Source organism: Falco cherrug, chromosome 8, assembly GCF_023634085.1.
Source record: "Falco cherrug isolate bFalChe1 chromosome 8, bFalChe1.pri, whole genome shotgun sequence".
Classification (NCBI taxonomy): domain Eukaryota; kingdom Metazoa; phylum Chordata; class Aves; order Falconiformes; family Falconidae; genus Falco; species Falco cherrug.
The window spans coordinates 14167757-14182261 of NC_073704.1; the positions used below are offsets into that span (position 1 = coordinate 14167757).

General features: G+C 48.2%; 1 protein-coding gene across 1 annotated transcript in view; it reads left to right on the forward strand.

The window, feature by feature from the left end:
* The window catches only part of PLEKHM3 (pleckstrin homology domain containing M3), a 120824-nt gene that overhangs the window by 98819 nt on the left and 7500 nt on the right, over positions 1 to 14505 (forward strand). Inside the window, exons 8-9 of the transcript XR_008733701.1 lie at positions 389 to 517; positions 13061 to 13243. The gene's annotated coding sequence lies outside the window, so the exon portion shown is untranslated. The remainder of the gene's footprint in view (positions 1 to 388; positions 518 to 13060; positions 13244 to 14505) is intronic.

Sequence of the window (14505 nt, forward strand, 5' to 3'; positions counted from 1 at the left end):
AAGTAAGGGAGGCATCTCCCAGCTGGACTGAAGGGACCACTGAAGGGCTGGAAGGGCAGGGGTTTGCCCATGTTGTAAGGGCTGTCTGACTAGCGGGTGTTGAGCAGGCATGATTCCTGCTCTTCTGGGCTGCTTCTTCCAGTGCACCAGCTGAGGAGCTTCCACAGCTCCAGGGAGCTGTGGATTTGGTGACTGTAAGGATCACAGTGCTGAGCTGTGGTGGAGCTCATGGACCTAAACCCCCGGCTTGAGGGCCCCCAGAGAAATCCACACCTAGCCCCATGCTCTTGTGGCCTTCAAGGAGAAAGACACATGCCTTTCCTCACTGTCTTGCCCCTCCTCAGAAAGACCAGAAGTCCACCAGGAATGTCAATCCTCTCTCCTGCAGGAACCTTTGGACTTCATCCCTGTGATGAAATCAGCTACAAGCAAGGAGTTAATATATGACAGGGACCACACAAGCTGCACAAGAAAACCACGTGCAAGACCTTCTCTTCCTTCTTATTTGCTTTACAAGGTGAGCAAATTCTGTTATGACAGGTCCTCCCCCTTTCACTGCCACATCCCATCCTCACTTCACCCTGTTAGAGATGGTGGGAAAAAGCATCGGCACAGAGCAGAGACCGTGGGGCCTAGGGAGCCCTGGGAGGAGCACTTTGGTTGGGATTTTTTCTGTCCTCTGGTGGCTGTATTTACAACCTCTTCTCTCCTCCTTGCCCCTTCCCAGCCTCCCTGCTGTGCTCTGTTACAGTGTATGAACCCTCACTGAAATGAGCTGCTGAAAGGACATCCTCCAGTAGCTGTCATGGGCAGCTTGGGGCTGGAGTCTCAAGCAGTATTTCTTTTGGTTCCAGTCAGGAACTAAAGTGGTGGGATTTTTCTCCCTGTTGTACATTGTCATTACGTGAAAGCTGTACCCTCCAGTGAGGTGTAGCTCTGCCAATAAAACCTTTCATTGGCAGCTCTGTTCTCCTGCACATGCACCCCCAAAAGCCATGCTTTTTGGGTTATGTTAACCATTTCTGTTAATTTATTAGCTAGCTTTTCACGCAGCAGGCCACAGAAAATACCAGTCAGACCATGAATTGCATTGTCCCCTCCAGGTCCCTTGGGAAACAGTGGCAAAGTGGCATTCATTTCTGATGCTGAGCAAGGGACACAGACTGGCCACCTTGTGCTCTTCATGGTTGATACTCCTCATGCTGGTGGGGCAAAACAGTGTTTTATAACCATATAAGCTTATGTGTTTGGGGATATTAGATCATGGGCAAATCTTATAACCCCTTAGGTCCAACAGCCAGTCTGTTGGATTTTGTACTTAACATTTTCTTGTTGCATGTTAAATGCCTTACAATACATTGAGCCAGAAGAGCTGATCACCGCCTATGGCCAAGTCCCATGAGTGGTATTATGGTTCATGTTGCCTAAGCCTGCTAAGACAAGCTCCAGCACTTCTCTTAAAAGGTCAGGACAGTTCCTTTTTAAAAAGTTACCTTTCTAGCTCTTAGACCAAAATTAACTTTGCTTTAATATGGGGAGGTGGCCGGTTTTCTAAAAGGTGGCAGAACTGGAATGCAGCTCTTCTTCTGGGAATAAGTGACAGTGTCCTCAAGCTTGTGAAGTCCTGAGGACACTGTCTAAAATAAATGAAATGGTACAAGCTCCTTGTCCAGAACTATTCTCTAGGCTGGCTGAAGGAAGTAATTTTTTTTTTCTTTCGACTTTTCCATAACATGTATGATACAATCCCAATTACGCTACAGTAATAGATTAACTCAATTGAAGCTAGCTTCCTCCTCCTTTCCTTAGGGACAGAGAGGGACCTTCCAGGTCTGAGGCTTACCATACTTTTTCAGTGAAAGGCATGCTGAGGGCAAACAAAAATATTCTGGGAGTGTGTATACATAGCTCTGGACTGTCTTTTTGAAATAGTTCTTGTTTAACTAAATACTCTCCCAACTAGTGGTCCCATCTAGAGGCCTGATTATTACCACTATGAGAAGGTGGTGAAAAGCATCTCAGATAATCAGGTGTCACAAGTAAAACCAGACAAAGCCTCCAAGGCAGGCAGGAGTAAATTCCAACCGTTTTCAGCATAGACAAATTGGCATTGAGGCTGTAAACTTGCTCAGAAGTCAGTCTGCCGTTTATAGTAAGTGACTTTTGATTTTCTGTAATTGAGCTCAAGGCATTAGCCTCAGATATTAAAAATGAAGTTGTGAGGCTCATCTGGAAAGCAGAGAAGTCAGATAAGAGCTGGTGTTAAGGCCTGAACTTTCATTGACTTGAAAGTTTCCAGGTGTTTATCATGTAGGTACAATATAGTGTATTTAGCAGGGAATAAGAAGGAAATGTTAGCAAAGTTAAGTATTGTTTAAAAAGAAGAAAATGAAGTCACTGAGTCTGCGTAAGAAAGCAATAGAGTAATCAGTGTGCATGGAGCAGCTCAGTCCAAAGTACTTTCCTAGCACTAAAGATTATAAATTAATCTCATTTGTGACTGATGCTGCAGGCAGGTACCTAAAGTGCAACAACTAAGTCATGAAACATGATGAGTGTCTAGTGGCTCTCCACTGACTTGGTGTCTTGCCTTGCAAGTAATCCTGATTTCTGAGAGCAGGGGGTACAGACTCACACAGGACCAAGGTTAGAGTGGAAAAACAGACCCAGCACCATTCTGTCTTCAGACACAATTGCTTGTGACACTGGTGGATGTTGTTTGTTGTGTACACATTGCAAAACGTCCTGTTCTGGCTTGGACTCTGCACTTCTGAAGAGTGCTCGTCTCTGATTTAACAGACAGCGTGATCGATCCTTCAAGCAGGTTCAAGCTCAGCTAACTCCAATGGAAGCTGCAGTTTGTGAAAGAACCAGAGCTGGGCTCTCAGTGTTTAGAGACATGAGCTGTAGCAGTGTGTAAGATCGGCCGATTCCTTGTAAAATGCGTGTGCATCTAGCGCAGACTTAACCCTGGGTGATAACAGGTAAAAGAGGGCGAAGGCATAATAAAATGTGGGTCTCTACTGTAGGTATTTACACAGTATTGACATTGTTAGCTGTGCTTAGAGATTTATGTCAAGTGTAACTGTACTGTCATAAAACAATAAAGTACTTCTGTGAAGGGCTTAGGGCAAAGGGGAGGCAGAGAAGTCTCACTATATAAGGCCCTCCTCCAGCACCCCTGGTAATCCATGGGAATGTTTCCATAGCTGTCAGCAGGAGCTGTGTGGAGGCCTGCTAGGGGAGGGCAAGCAGAAGCAGCACGTTTACTATGTTTAGAGTAGGTAACTAGTGATTTTGTCTTGGGGGAGATATTGCCACCACCAAACTTTAGGAGCCTAACACAGATGACAAGTCCACCTTGCAGTCAGCAGAGAGATGAGGGTTCCTCCCAGGGAGCAGGGATATATCTGAACTGTATTGTCCTCTGGTGTTTCATAGAAATGCTGACAAGGGCCCATAAAAGTTGAGAGAAGACATTAAGAAAAATTCTGGGCTCAGGGTGGTCGTGAGGTGAAAAGAGCAAGAGCCCAGTGTCCCAGGGTTTCTGCACAGTGTACCCTGGGCTCGGCACACTTTCAGCTCTAGGCTGTTGCAGCTTCACTTCTCACACTGGGCTCACAGTAGGCTTCCCCTCAACATTTTGGCTGCAGGACCAGACTTTGCAGCTGAGCTCAGTGTTTATATGTAGTGGACGAAACTGAAATGCCAGTCCCAATCAGTCAGAGCACCAGGGAGTTTAGATCCAGGCACAGTGCCTGCCTGTCCATGGCTCTGTGGCTCCTTTGTCCTCAGTTTGTCCTCCATGCTCATTGTCTCTGGTCTTCATGAGGTTATGGCAAGATTTCTTCTCCAAGCCAAGCCGATACATGGGACCTGCTAGTCTTGCTGCAGAGAGGTATTGCTCTTCCACTAGAGGTGATTCCTATGTAGTTGTTCCCTGGTTAGATGACACTGCATGGGAGGGTGTTTTCCTGCTTCTTTCCAGACGCAGGAGGTAATTATTTTCCATCAAAGCATTTAGCAGAAGTATTCCCCACCGTAGCAGTCCCACAGCGGTCCTGCCATGGATAGAGAGTTGCCTGCTTCCTGACCCTGCTCTGGACAATGCTGCTCAGAAATCAGCCAGCTTCAAAAAAAAAGAAGCATCTCTGTGGAGAAGAGACATTTCAGAGCCCTTCATAAATCCAAGCGTTGCTGCCAGCCTGGCTTGCTTTGCTTTTCGTGTCAGGAACCAGAGTGCTCCACACCTGCTGGTCTTCGCTGTTCTCTGCGGGAGCTGATATGGGCTGTTTGGAAAACAGGTGGGTAGGTGTTGAGCGCTTCAGCGTTTGATTCCATGTCTCTCAGCTGTCTGAAATAATTTTGAGCCTAGGCAACTGGATGAGCCTTCCATACTTCCTTCCCAGAAGCATTGCCTATGCCGTTTCCTGTCCCAGACTGGATCTTAAAAGCTGATGAGTAGAGCTGAAATCTGTCCCTCACTTGTCAGATACATCAGCCTCTAAACTCCAGGGGTAACTTCACACTGGGGCAGCCCTCACAGTGCATGAGCTCACTCCAGCCCATGTGTGAGACTGGGTTGGTCCCTCCCTCTGAGTCCTGGGAGGTGTCACAGTGGCAATAAACAGCCTCATTCCCATGTCATCTGTTGTCCCTTTCAGTCCTCCAGTCCTCCGCTCAGCTGGTGCTGGAGATGTGGCCCAGTGTGTTCCCCTACTCCCAACAGCACCGCAGGCTCCTACTCCACAGGACCGCCACTGTAGGATACCCTGTCCTTGCGCCCCACTATCCTTGTGCAGAAAAAGGGTATTTTAAGCTCAGTTCAATAAGAGGTGAGCACTTTCTCTTGCATCTGTACCCAGAGCAGAGTGCCACAGCACCAGCATCCCCTTGGGCTTTGTGTGTGATCTTTTCCCATGAAATCTCAGTGGTGTCCTCATCACATGAGCTCTTCAGCCTCTGGGATGGTGAGACAGCTTGGGAGATTGAGATGATCCTTTCAGTTTGCACATCTCTTGCTCTGCATAGCCAGCCGTTAAAACTATTCACTTTACCCTTCTGTGTAGGAATTTGTGGGGGACCTTGGAGCAGATCGCTAGGGACTGGCAGGGGCTTGCGTGCAGAAGAGATGTGGAGCAGAGTGTGTTTCTTGCTTCTCGCACTGCGCTTCTTTTTATTGACCTGCCTTGCTGATTGGAAAAGACCCATGTCCCCCCCACAGCCCCCTCTTCCTCCCCAGCCGCACAATTGTCACTGCCAATTAGTGCATTGTTAGGGCACACAATGGCGCTGTGGCCACTGGAATGGGCTGCTTTTGTGCATCTCCAGTCGGCTGTAGGGGCAGTCAAGATTCATTTAGGGCCTTACACAACATGGACAGAAAATACTATCAGAAAAGCAAAAGGGGGAAAGAAAAAGGGAGGGGGGGAGAGAGAGGCAGCAAGAGGAGGAGGGGGTGAAGCCTGCTATTCAGGGGTTAGCCCAGCCGCATGAAAGGCCCAAGAAGCAGTGCCACATTGAAGACGCCCCTTGGAACACAAAAAGGAACCAGGGCTTAATAGTAATTAGTGGGCAAACTGCAAAGAGCGCGGTGGCTCGCCAGTGAATTGTTCCTGCACTTGCTGCCACCGCTGCCCCTTCCCCCTTCCCTCCGTCTCTGGCCGGGAGGGGAGCAGCTCCGGGGTGGGAATTAGCAGCCCTCTGCTACCCACCACGCTCCGGGGAGGCCTCATCTAGCTCTTTTTGTGGCAGGTAAATTGGATTTCATTCTCTAAAGCTTGTAGCCGATTACAGGAGGTACTTTGCAGCCAGAGCAGGGCACAGGGGTATGGTTTTGGGGCCAGCACTGTACCTGTGCCAAGGACCTGTAAAGCAGCCCGGTCCCTTTTGGCAGCCCGGCACGGTTTGCCTCACGGCTAGGCTGCATTTGCCCATGGCCTGTCCCTCTTCCCCCGGCAGAGCCTTGGGGGTCACTGCTGTGGTTCCCTTCTGCTTCCGTTGTTCCCCTCTTTGCTCATAACACAATCAACTGTACAGGTTTTAATGATCTGTTTAGGGAGAAGCCTGATAGCAGCTTTGTCAGATTAGAAGCTGTGAGGAATCTGCTCAGGCTGAAGACCAAACCTTGCCCTTGCTTCTCCACGAAAGACTGCACAGCGCAAAGAGCACTTGCATCCACCCCTTTGCCCTCATTTCTGTGCCAGCTGTCAGTCATGCTAAGGCCTTCATTGGTACGTACAGAGTTTCTTAAAGCACGTTTTGGCCCAGCACCGCTGGGGCTTGTCTTGGGTAGTTGCATGAGTGTGCAGCAGAGTACATTTAATCTCTACTTCTGTGGAGCTCAGCTTGTTGCTGTTATCAGGCTCAGCTCAGCTCCTGAACTGCTCGTACTAGGTTTAGTAAGGAGCTCCTGTGCCCAGCAGAGTTAGCTGTGTCTCAGGAATATGCCACGTTAAAAGGTCCATAAGGCAGGTTTGACGTCACATAAATGTGCTTAAGTAATGAGGAGAAATTCAGGGCGTCTTAGCCCAAATGGAAAGTACACAGAGACACAAAATTATGAATCATTCCTTTTACGTTGTCAGGGAATCTAATTAAAATCTGTGGAAGAAAGCTGCAGGGCCTGGTGGTTAGTTTGCTGGCTCTTCTCAGCTAATGGATGTGCATTTCAGCTATCCTTGGATACAGGGGTGCTGGAACAGGTGCTGATCTCAAGCACAACCACACACAACGCCACAAACTTAGACTGGGCTCTTGTGGATTCAGCTCAGTACAAATCAGACCAGACACCAACTGATCAAATTTAGTAGTCTCTGCTGGAAACGTTTGCAAACATGAAAGCGATACACGCGCATGCACACACACACATACGGTTCTGAACCACCGTCTCTCTTCTGCTAGAGACTGAAAATACCTTCTCATTTCCTCTGTTAGCTACAGGTGCAGCAGAGAGTTCCTCTAAGATACACGGGCAAGCTTAGGAAATGCAGTTGCTGCTCCAGTACCAGTCTTTTTCCACCACCTGGAAGCCACAGCTGCTCTGTATATCTATATAAAATACATTTGATTGTATTAGAACAGCGACAATAAGATTCACAACCAAGACTTTTGGTCTGTCCAGAATCCCATCACGGGTTTCACACGAGGCTGAGGGCAGCACAGTGGGCATCAAGGGCTTGGCTGGCGTTGCTGGGATGGCTCCCACAATGCAAACACCATCAGGGAGCTCACGGCGTACGTGTCTCACAGATAGAGCTAGTTGAAGGCGCTGTCTCACAACACAGAACGTGTCTGTCTCTCACCAGCCACAACACATCCTCTCTCTACTAATTAGCAACATCCCTGGCAGAGCCTCAGCTGAAAGGATTATGCTCTGTTCTCACCTTGCCCTCTCCCTTCCTCCCCCAAAGAGGAATGTTTAGTCCTGTCGGGATGCAGCCTGGCTGGCCCAGGTAAGGGGTCGGCCCGTGCCCCTCCAGACAGCCCCTCTACCAGCAACAGATTTTGTCCCCGGGACAATCAGTCTGGCCCTGAGTGACGGCCACACAGCATCGCATCCCTGCAGCGTAGTGCCGGGGGTTGTCAGCCTAATGTGCTCTAGTGGAACGGAAACAGAGAGCAGCATCTGCAGCAGGAGCCAGAATAGTCTTTTTCCAGCTCAGGAGGGAAGGGTTGATTTCCCAGCTCTGTGTGGCCAGAAGGGCGAGTCACAGAACTGCAAAAGCATGGAGAGTTGCCTGTCCTTTCTCCCATTTTTGGGGTTCCTTGGCTGCTGGGCCCAAGAGCTCTTTGTACAGCAGGTACATTCAGCACCTAGCACAGTGAGAGGCAAATAATGATGTCGCGTGGTGGAAACTTGCACAGCAGTTTCTCTGAGTGCACCCAGTGGGGTCCTGCCTGCCTCGTGACAGAGTAACAGCTGGGGGTCTGGCAGTGCCAGCCTGTGGGAGGCATGGAGAAGGGCTCAGCCGCTCCCTTGTCCCAAATAGCGGAATGGTTAATTTCATCAGCATAAGGGAAATACATAGTGAATTCTGCTGCAGCTGAACAGACTTCTCTAAGCAAAAAGCTGAACCAAGCTACTCCACCATTTTCATGCCGTAAGGAAGGTGGTGGCCTGTGTGAACCCCATCTTTGCAGTGGTTATGCTGCCTTTTTTGTCAGCTTGTTGCTTATATAAAATCTATTTGATTGTGTCAGTTTGGTAAAAAAAGCCTGTAAGAGGACTGCACAACCTGGTCATCAAAGACTTTTGACAACCCTGTGCTAGCACTTGTGGAAGGATTGAAAATACTTCGGAGCACTTTCTTGCATCCCCAGGGTGAATCCCAAGCAGGGTAACATCGTGTGCTGCATGGTGCTGCACATGGTAGTGAGCTACAGGATTTAGAGAATGAATTCCTTCTTTTGCCCAGCAAATCTCTTGATGTGCTCCAATTCTGTAACACTAGTCCCTGCTAAAGCTGTTGCCGTTTAAGATTGAGCTCTGTGGGTCACTTGCATGTATTAATTTTTCACATCTAACTAATGCCTAAATGTGAACGTTGTTAGCGACATCCTTTCCAAAATCACTTTGACCTGTGTATTACGTTACCCCGTGAATGACTTGCAGAAGGAAGTAATCAAAACATGTATAGTTCCAGCTAGTGCTAATTGCCTTTTCATCTGTTTCTGTCCCTTTTTACTTGTGTCCAATAAATGTTGATAAGGCAGGGATTTAAATCTGTACTTCAACATAATTTGGTTCATTTAATGGGAATGACATGACTCACTAAGGCTTAGCTCCAAATATTCCTCCAGCCCTGTGTCAAGCACTTCAAGGATGTCAGAAGCAGATATGGAGAATCTGAAGTGCCTGGTCTTAGCAAGAATGCCTGAAAGGTCAGGGAGGGGACGTTGTTTCAGGAGGTGTCTCCTGAAAGGCCTGGGTACGTACTGGTTCAGGAAAACACGTGTATTGCATATGAACTTTCCAAGGGTACCGCAGATGAGTATGCATACAGGATAAAACTTGCAAATGTGTGATTTTTGATTGCCTCTGATCTTGGGTGGGCAATGTGGCGTGTTATAAAGGAGGGCCTGTAGCAATGTCTGGAAATAAAGATCTCTTAAGATTTCCTCAAGAGGTCCAAAATTGCTGCATCTGGAAAATTTTGATCACAGCATCTTGAGAGGTTAGTGAAGAAATGCGAAGTGGTTTATGCCTTTGAAACCTATTTTGACTGTATGAAACCTCATATTTTCAGAAAAGGTGAGACTGAACTTGAGCTATTCTGAATGCAGACTGAAGTCACTCCTAACAGCAACAGTTGTTATCATATGTTTTTCACCAAGTGAATTTTAAGCCCAGGAGAGACCAGCCATATCCACAGATGTTCATACCGACAGCGGAAGGCCAGGAGAGAGCAGCCATAACCGCAGGTGTTCATCCCAATAGCCATTTCTTTGTAAGGTGCAGATTTAGCAGACAGCAAGTTTCTTGGGAACATTTCTATTGACTGACCAATTCTCTCTGAAAGCCAGGCAGGATCTAAGGGACAAGTGCTCACTGGGCTGTTTCCTGGCTGAATTCTGCCCAATTTCCCAGCAAGCTCCTGGCACCCCAGGACCTCCCCCATCCTGTGCTCCCACAGCATTCCCAGGCAGGGGGCTTCTAGGACTTCATGTTGTGACAGGAAAGCTCCTAGCTTTTCCTGATGCTGCAGAATTTCTCAGAAGTACGGGCAGCTCACCCTGTTTGGCACAAACTGGTTTGTTGTACATTGGGTTTTAATGTTGGGATTTTCCACAAAACAGAAATCGCAAGTTTCAGCCAGCTTCCGTCCAGGCTGCCGAACTGTTTTCTCCAGGGGATCTTGCCCATTGGCGGTTACAAACTTGCCTTCTAACTCCAAAGTATTTGCTATGTTTTCAGCCAGAGGTTCCTCTAACCTGTCTCTCCCTTTGCTGCATTAGAAAATGGCTTAGTGCTTTTGTCCCCAGAAATAAAGGACTGCAGCTGTAATGGATATTATTTTAATGTTGGTGTAAACCAAGCAAATAGAAACAAGCTTCCAAAGGTTGTGACCTGAGGCAGGGCAGGGAAAGCATTGTGCCAAAGCTGAACTGCTTGGAGTAGTTTTACCCTGAAGGTGTCTTACAGCTAAGGAGAGGGCAGGAAAGGGAAATTCCTGTTAAGAGATGGCACTGATCAGAACAGCATTGGTCTGAAGATATGCAGTAATTAGTCTATATTATTATTATTTCATAGAGACATTTGATAGCTCCCATGTATGAGTTGGGGTTTTGTTTTATTCACATGGTCAGAGTCAAAGCTGGTGTAAGCCAGCACTGACCTTGGCCAGGCAGTGCAGCTGTGCTCCTTCGTGCCTGCTGAGGAGCCTGGCCAGGGGTCAGGCTACAGGGAAGAGGTGATGGTCCCACCTCACATGCACACGGAGGGTTTATGGTGGAAACCACAGCTTCATGGCTGTTAAGGTCACCTTTGCTGGACATTCAGTTCAGACAAGGCAAAACTTGGATGGTTCATGGGAAATGCCCTGCTCTCTCAGCTGGGAAATGGCCTGAGTGCTCAGACCACTGGAGTGGCAAGCACTGGCCCCTTGGTCATGAAAATACCTCAGATTTCATGCTTCAAGGTTGATCATTTGGCAGCTTTCCTGAGAGCTCAGTTCACTTACAGCTGTAAGCATACAAATGCATGTGTGGTATAATCACCCTGCTTGGAAATCCCAGTGGAGCAAAGTATTTAACTCTGAAAAATACTTGGGAGTAAATTCTTTGCAATGTATAGAGCAGCAAGCATTTCAGAAGCAATCTAACTGTGTATTTAAACAGTCATTACTACCTTCTGGGCAAATAACACGTTTTGAAAATGGTCTCTATACACAATAGACGCTAACAGAATAAATCCTAATTGCTCTGAAGGACCCATTAGGCTCTATCAGGTCAATACATGGTGGAGGTTTTTGAAAGTCACTCACCCTGTTGTTACATAAGCCACAACTTGAAAGTCCATAAATAAGTATTTGCCCAATGAAGAGTGAGGGCTTTGCCAGGGCCATACTAATTTATCATGTCAACTTAACTATGGGGACTGGTCGTTTTTTGCCAAGGGCCCATGTGTAAAAAAAAAAAAAAAAAAAAAAAAGTTAAAAGCACGACATGATGTGTTTCAAAAACTGCATATCTGAAAAGTTTCAGGCTGCACTATGCCCCCCAACAAAGTCAAATTGAAGTTCACTGCTACCTCCTCATCTCAGCATTTTGTGAATCACAGCAAGATTTAACGGTCAGCTGCAGCTGTGGTGCTGATGGCCAGGCGGTGGCATGGCAGGACCCTTCCTCACCCCCACCGACCCTCCTGTGCCTTTGAACTGGGGCCCTGACCCTGCTTCTGCCTTCTGCGTGCTGCAGTGGTGGCACCTTGGGACAGGAGCACCCCTTCGGAGTACCAACTGTGCCTCACAGAAGGGATCCCAGTGCCTGGGGAGACTAATGCAAACTAATTATGTAGATTTTACGTTCATTTGTATGTACAGATATTGTTAAGTAATTATTGGTGGGTCTGGGAAGATGAGTTTCAAATGCAGCCGCTCTTCCTGGTTTTACTTTAGTCTTACTTACCTGAACATCTGGTAGCAGTTTACAAACTGTGGTGCTTGTGTCAAGTGTTGCTGAAGGCTCTGGCACTGTTAGAAATCGTGTTTTGCATTAATTCACTCGGAAGCCGTCTAGTTGCATGTAGGTTTTTGAAGATAACTACGGTTTGGCATGGTTTTATTTTCCTGTGATGGGTCAAGGTGCGTAATTGTACAGGCCTATGTAAAAGCAAACAGTATTGATGTAGGTTAGGATTTTCAAGAGGATTTCAACAAGGCATCCATGGTAAAAAGCATCCAACTGATTTAAATTGGAATTCCTGTCCCCAGCCCACTGCTTTTAAATCATTTGGGCAGATGAGAAAATGTTTCCCCCTGCTGCAGTTTCACTTCGGTAGGATTCAGGTGCCAGGGTCCCTTCTGCACGTGCTGGCAGTGGTTGTCATTCTGCTCTGCCTGCTGGCAAAGGGCTCAGAGCCCCTCCCCCCCAGTCTCCCTACCTGCTGGGTCTTTTCTGCCTGCGGGCAGCAAGGACCTTGGTCTCTTACTTCAGAGCCTTCCTCCAGGTCCAGTTACCACCATCAGTCTTGGTGCACAGGTGTGCGGTGCTGGCAGCCTGCAGCCTTACAGCTTTTGGGTGGGAAGGCAAATGCTTGGCACAGGTGGAGGCGGACAGCGCGCCCGTCCTGGTGCAGCATGCAGCCATGTCCAGTGCGTAAGGGAAACATCAGTCTCCTTTTTATACCAGTACACGGGGTCTGCTGTGCTGGAGCTGCCTGGGGGCCGCATCGTGATAGCGAGCATGACAGCAGTCCATCTCTGCAACCACGGCAGGCAGTAACGCACAGCCTTGCCAGTCTTGTGCTGCTGCAAACCACTTTGTGGTCCCCAGCACCCCCTCAGTCAAACTGTTTGTAATCAGGGGTCACTGATAATTTGAGCAGAGCCTGAGCTAGCACAGCCTCCAGCTGGTGACTGGCAGGCTGCCCACCAGCACCAGGAGCCCACTGTCACCTGTGCTGGGCCCCCACCGCTCCCTTCCTGGGAGCCAGACACTTTGTCAGTGGTGCAGACAAAGCCAGGATTTGCCGCTGGAAGAAGGGTCGAGGGCCAGGGATGGCGTGCTGGTCCTACAACAAGAGGGGCAGGAGGTTCCTGCCCTGCTTTGGTACAGGCAAAGCCAAGAGCGAGATCAGTACTCCCCCGGCTTTGTCCCTGCCCAGAGCCTGGGCTGAAAAGCTCTTTGCAAAAGTCTGCTGAATAGTCTAACAAGGGCAAGGGCAACAGCTAGTCTTTACAAAGGAAGCTCACTTAGTCCTTTTCTAAAGTCTTTTAAAAGTCACAGTATCCTTCACAAAGGCAATTTTTTCCAGGTAAACAGTACAGGCTGACAATAAAGCAGTGACAGAACCAAATACAGAAATATTTACCACGTTGTTACTTTATTCTTCTACCAGGAACTGCAGCATCCCAGCTGAAAATGCCTCAACAGGTGGAAGTTATGTCCATGAGGACACATATATTGTCAACACCTGCCCATCTCTTCTGGGATGGAGCCACCGGCAGGGACTGGTTGGGCTGTTAAGCAGATCTGTCTGCCATGGTAGAGCTTTACAAACACCTCTGCATATGGATTAAAGGTAAAATGATTTCCTAATAATTTGTAGAGTTTTTTAACAACAATAGCAAGTTCTTAGGGGTGGGAAACACTTTCTCTTTTTTCTCCAGGGTTTGGCACGGTAGGTTTTGTGCAGGCACAGCTTCTGTCACTAATAGTGCTGGATGCACATAAAGCACTGTACTCTCATACTGTACTGTAGAGATGAATAACAAGCTGTTCTGGTTGCTCTGCTACATATTCATAAAAAACAAAAAGGAAACAGAAGCACAGAGCAAGCCAACAGATGTCTACCTGGCTCTTAATTGGATTTTATGTGTCCCCAGCGTAGCAAATACAGCATTATTTACAGCCAGGCTCTAAGAATTAGATACATCTGGAGGAGTGGTGAAACCTGAACCAGACTATGGGAGTTGGTAGGTTAACTGAAATGAAGAGCTGCCCCATTTTCCCCTTCTTATCTTCTCCCTTCCCACCTATGTACTGGTTCTCCGTTGTGTGTTGAATCAAACCAAGATACTGCCCAAGGGAATGCTTATAAAAATGAAAAATGCCAGCAAAAAAGGAGAATTTCTAGTCTTGTGGAGCTTCATCAGCATTTTCTAATTGTACAGCAATGATGATAATAAAAAGGCTGCCCTCTGCTCTCAGCTATAATTTGGATAATCAACTGAAAGCCGTAATGAAACTGTCTGTGATTGCTTTCTGCTGGACTGCTAGTTCACAGAAGCTCATTGTTGGGCAGAATTAAAAGTTATGACTCCTGCTACAGGGATACACCACTGTGTTCCAAAGGAACATGTGACTTTGTAATTCTCTTCTGTATGGCTTTATTACAGGCAAACCTTGCATAAAGCAAAGAGGTATAGAGAGTTAAGCTTTTGTTTCTTTGCCTGTTTTCTAGAAAGTTGTTCAGTGTCAGAGCTGGCAGTACCAGATAGCGTGTGCGCCTGGCCGGGGGCACTTGCAGGCACATCGGATTTGGGGTGGTCTCTGGCCTTAGGGTGCATGTGGCCTTGGGGCACGCTGCCCGCAGCACAGGAGCCGCAGGGCAGCAGGCGAGGGCAAGGCGGGAGCCAAGCCGTGCTACGGGTCGCGCTTTGGGTCGTTGCCCCAAGGGCCGCGGGTGCGGCGAGGGGCAGTTCGGGTGTGTGAGGTGCTGGGCACAGGCGCTCCCCAGCGCCAGGCCGCAGAGCGACCGTGCCGGGCCGCGGCTGCGCCTTGGCTAGTCGGGCCGGTGCTGGAGGCGAGTGCCGCGGCCCTGGCCGCCCTTCCACCCGCGCC